This window comes from Condylura cristata, unplaced genomic scaffold (genome assembly GCF_000260355.1).
Source record: "Condylura cristata isolate star-nosed mole 26May11 unplaced genomic scaffold, ConCri1.0 scaffold00005, whole genome shotgun sequence".
NCBI classification, from domain to species: Eukaryota; Metazoa; Chordata; class Mammalia; order Eulipotyphla; family Talpidae; genus Condylura; species Condylura cristata.
Window position 1 is genome coordinate 67,496,473 of NW_004567106.1, and position 5,774 is coordinate 67,502,246.

Below are 5,774 nucleotides of genomic sequence, written 5' to 3' on the forward strand. Positions count from 1 at the left end.
CTCAGCTAAACATGGCTCCTCTGTATATCCCCAAAAGTCTCAAAATTGTGGCTTACCTCTGCAATTGGGTCCTTGCAGTCCTTGCTCTGGTATTTCTGGGAGTTGTAGTTTCAGTGACTGGAGTAGGGGGTGGAGTCCACAAAACCTGTATCTTGCAGAGTTCATTCAGGACATCCTTTCCCCCTAACAATTCTCCTATAAAAAAATACTACGAAGTTGTCCCTTAAAGCATTAGAAGTTTATTCTTTTACAATCTGGAAGCTAGAAATTCAAAATTAGTATCATAAGGCCAAAATTAAAGTACTGAGAGGGCTACATGCCTTTGAAAGGCTCTTTTATTCTGATGAAAGAATTAGTCCTTTTATTCTTTCAGCTTCTGGGGTTACTGGCATCCGTTAACTTGTGGCCACTCACCCTAGTCTTCAAGATCAGCATTTTCACACATCTCTCTGCTTCTTCTTCCTCGTCTTTTCTAAGTGTGTCAATCTTCTACCGTCTTCCTCTTGTGGGAAACGTAACTTCTTTTAGCACAAACTTGGGTAATGCAGGATAATCTCCTCATCTCAAGATCCTTAATTTATTCATCTGCAAAAGCTCTTTTGCTATGTATAGTAGTATTTGCAACTTCCAGGGATTAAGACCCAGTATCTCAGGGGGTTATTTCCAGTCTACATGGAGTTGGAAATAGCAAGTCTATGGTATGGGCCCATAGGAACTTCTACAACCAGTGGAGAGTTTGAAGATTAGGGTGGGCAAACTAACACCAGAAAGAATGTTTAACTTACCGGGCCATTGACTTGCAGACGTTGGTTTATCTACTTGTACTTCCAATCTAATGTTTCTTTAAGGGCACGTGTCATTATCAGAGGTTACCTTACGTAGTTCTGTTTCCTGTAGCCTGATGTTCTCAAAGTTGTGGGCTATGAGTCATTAGTTGGTTGTGAAATCAATTTCGTGGTTAGGACACTAGAAGTTATCAGAGTGCATCATGTGTAGTGAGGGTAATTACTGTTTTATGAAACAGTATGTATGTGTGCATTGCATCATAATGTACAATGGAGATAGAATGGAAAAATCGCTGCTATAAGCAGTTTCATTATTTGTCAAACTCTATGGCAAATGCTCCTTGTCATTAGAATAAAAATTAAAGCTTGCATCAACTTCAGCTCTTACTGTAGAGTCCAAGTGGGTGAACATGTACTCCTTTAAGTAAATTAATTTACAGACTCCATCTTTCCAGTTCTCTTACCTAGCATGGTACAGAGAGCATGCCTTTATAGTAGTTCTTTTCTTACTTTGCAAAAGAAAGGAGTATCGCTCTGTGAGCTCTGAAATCCTCCAGGGTGACAGAGAAGAGGACAATCAAACCTTTTTTGGAGGATGTTTCCTTCAGTGGTCAATCAAGGCTGGATGATCTCTTCTTGGGCTTCCTGTTTTACAAAATGGCTGAGATTTTCTGAAATCACATGCACTGTGTGCGTTTGAATCGTGGGGTGGGGGGGACATGGGGATGTCTGTTGGGACAGCCCCAATCATGGGTTGTCGGAGGACAGAACAGGCAGGGATTAAGGTGGGAGTGGCATCGGCAAGCAGAGATTCCTAAAAGGGGGGAAAAGGGGAGCGGGCCGAAGACTTGCACTCAACTTGCTAGCCAATGCCACTCCCACCTTCAGACCCTGCCTGTTCTGCCCTCCGACAACCCATGATCTGGCTGGTCCGGGCCAGACTTTCCCTTACTCCTCACCTTCTCTTACTCCTCAGGTCTCTTCTACCCTATGTTGTAGATGAGCAGCAGGCGGTAAGAGCCAGGCATAGCAACCTAGAAGAAAATGTGGAACAGTAAATTTTCCCCTCCATATTTAAATAAAAACATTCTTTTTATCTAATCTCAGTACTTACCTGTAGGATGTATCATGATCTGGAAAGAAAAGCAACGTTGTAATACATTTTGAGTTTAATGACAACAATTTAAATGGAAAAATCTACTTCTGGTGTCCAGCTAAACACAATTTTCATTTCAATTCATAACACATGCACGCCCACACACACAAACACACCCACACACAATCACACATTGCACCTTTTCCACTTCTTGTAGAATATATTGTTTTTCTAAATCACAGCTAGTTCTTGAGGAGTGTTTTTTTTATTTACACATATTGACTGATGTACAAGTCAGAGGAAGAAATAAATTGAAAAACCTGCCTTTTTCAAAAGCACAACTTTACCTAAGCTAATCATGTGGTTAAGTTCCTTTATACATTGTAACATATTCTTTGTTACATTGTTAATTTTAGAAATTTTACTAGCATTATAACACATTCATTCACCCAAACAAATATTATTGACCCAGATACTATTCTAAATATTGACCATGTAATAAAACATATTTTCTCTCCAGGGGTGTAATTCATTTTTTAAAAAGATGTATTTGTTTATGCACAGAACTGGGGTACAAGCCAGAGATGCTGGGGCAGTGAGAGGATTCACCAGAGACAGAGTGGGGAGCAGAACAGGCCAACAGACGAAATACACTGCTGAGGGAAATACACTGCTGAGGGGGGCTGTGGGTGGGTCAGGAGAGGTTTGCTGAGCCAGGTGGGTCATCTCCAGGACCAGGGATCGAACTTGCACTGAAGTAGCTGCGGCTAGCTTGTAGTGCTGTGTCCTAAACTGCTTCACCACCAGGGAGGGCCCCAGGGGTGTAACTCTAATGGTAGAGAATAGTTGATAATTATCTTTTAATAAAGTTACATATATTACATAGTGATAAATACTTTCTGATGTAGGAATTTATAGCAGACTGTCTTTAATGCAACTGGTTTACCCTGGGAGAGGCCTGATGAGCCCGTGTGCTTTGACAGGTTTACTATGTGAACTCACAGTCCTGGCATATATACACTTACATAATTTCTCATTTTAAAGATAATTGAGCCACTATTGCCCAAGGAAAATTATTTTATAGTGAGCAGCGCATCCCAATATAATTTTGACCCTTTTTAAATTGAACAATGATTGAGTTTTTTTTTTTTTTTAAAGCAACTTTGGGGCCCTCCCTGATGATACAATGGGTTAAAGCACAGCACTGTGATGCTGGCAGCAGCTTCTTCAGTGCAAGTTCAATCCCTGGCCAGCCCTGGAGCTAACCACACGGCACAGCAGACCTCTCCTGTCTCACCTGCTGCTCCCCTCAGCAGTGTACTTCATCGATCTGCCTGTTCTGCTCCCCAGAATCCTCTTACCTCCTGCATCTCTGGCCTGTACACCAGTTCTGTATGCATATAAATGCATATAAACAAATAACTCTTTAAAAAGCAGCTTTTAAAAAAATTACAGTAGTTTATTTTTCCATCATTTTGTGCCTTTTCTCAACTCAGTTGTCATCCCCGTGGGCTTCCCATCACCACACCCGTGTGCCCTCACCAGACTATGGTAATCTGTGCACTTCCCTCCTCCCCCATTTTTGATCCCATTCTCCTCTCCACCCCCATAAAATGACTCTGGTATATAGCTGTTCATTATTATTATATAAAAGAGCAAATTTGACCGGTCGAAATAGTAGGAGTTTGTGACTCATTATTTTAAATACAGATTATATAATTTTCCTGTTTTTAATGCAAAATGGAATATGATACATACTTTTATCTTAGATTTGGCATGTGTTGTTCAAAGAGGTTACGGCGTACTGTGAAAATCACTGATAGAGATCACCAAATGTTTCCCGTCTACACTCTCTGTCCCCAACCTTTCAGGCATGACTTTGTGTGCATTTCATGGCAATGTGAGGGTTGTCTAAGGCTATATGACTATTTCTGGTCACTGAGTTATAAGCAGAAGGAAAGTGCCACTTGCACCCACATGTGTCTTTCCAGAGCTCATTTCCCTCCGGCATCGGGTTGTTCTCTGTCAGCCTGGGCCCTGGGTCATTAGGAGAGGATGCTGGCTGTTCCTCCTAACACCGTGCAGCTTGGGGGGAGGAGTGAGCCTTTGTTCTAAGTGACGCTTATTTTTTTAAAAAAGATTTTTTATTTACACATATATGAACTGGAGTACAGGCTAGAGGTGTGAGGGCAGTGAGAGGATCCCCAGAGACAGAGTGGGGAGCAGAACAGGCAGATCTACTGAAATACACTGCTGAGGGGAGCAGCGGGTGGGCCAGGAGAGGTCTGCTGCACCCTGTGGTTCAGCTCTCTGGCCGGGGATCGAGCTTGTGCTGCAGGGCTGGCAATAGCTTGATAGCTCCGTCTAACCCCTGTGCCACCAGGGAGGCTCCCACTTCTGCACTTTTGTTGTTTGTTCCTGCAACGTGACTTCATCTATCCTGTCTCACATGCTTATTTCATCACATTCTGTCATGAGTGCTTCAATCCTCATCTTAATACTCTGTTAATATATTTAATGCTTTATACCTCACGTTAACAAAAAATAAAATTACGTGTCAGTTGCTGGACTGTTCAACTTTTAACAGCATATGCTTTTATTCTTTATCGCATATATAAACTGTTGGATTGTAAGACTGGTTAGTGGTAACCAGATGAGAAGCAGCAAAGTCAAACTTAACCTACTACATACACATGTTGGTCCTGAGACTTGAATAATGTAGTGCAATGCTATTTCAATTAAAAAATTACTGTTTGAAATTTTTTATTATGATTCCAAAAAACCTGATTGAACTATTACAGATTTTTAAAATGTGATTCTCATTTAATTATTCTTGAGGCCGAAAAACCACATTGGCATACTTAATAAAAGAATTCTGTGTATTTTATTATGCTCTAATTCATTAATAAAATGTATTTTGTTTTACTGTTATGAATTAAGCAATGAAGAAACTACATAGATTTGTTTTTGACTTTTAATATTTAAAAAATATATATAAGATAATTTTGTTAGTTCCTACATAATTTTAAACTTGATTGCTTTTAATAATTGAGCTGATGAGATATATTTGATAACCTATTTCTCAGATTTTAGTATACAGCAACACACAGATATTGACATCTATTTGAATTGAAAATTACATCAGCCTTTTTCTTAAAGTGCATTTTATTTGGATAATTGTATTGAAAATGAGGATTGATTTTACTACTTCAATTATGTCAACAGCTCATTTTCTATAAATTGAATGCTATGTTTGCATTTCCAAGATATGGCAAAATATGTAAAATATATGAGGAAATAAAAGTATTTTATCAAAAATTGTATATTAAATTAATAGTGTTCCTAGTTTGCTAATCCTGTAAGGAACATTTCAGGTAAAGGAAGGTACTTTTAAAGGAACACAAAACAAATACAGATTTGGTAAATTTTGTGTTGCCTTTTTGGTATTTTTCCCAGACATCTTGTGAAAGTGAATGAACATAATGTCTGGGAAATAAATTTTTCAGCTCAAAATTTAGATTCTTAAATTCTTAGATTCTGGAGTAAAACAACCTCTTCTCTGTTTACAAGGTTATTTTTAAGCTATAAAAATTCCCTGTTTTTCCCTGTATTACTGTGTTTTTTTTCTCATTCAATCTTGGCTACAATAATCAGACAGAGAAAAAGTGTGAGAACACATTTCTTGTATCTATGGTAGAATCCTTAGCAACAGACAGTGACAGCTTCAGGTCAATATATTTTTTTAGAAGTCAAGTTGAGAAAAGTTCTTCTTTTCTTTTTTTTTTTTTTTTTAAAGATTTATTTATTTATTCATATAGAGCTGGGGTACAGACCAGAAATGCGGAGGGTGAGAGGATTCACCAAAGACAGAGAGGGGAGCAGAACAGGCCGAC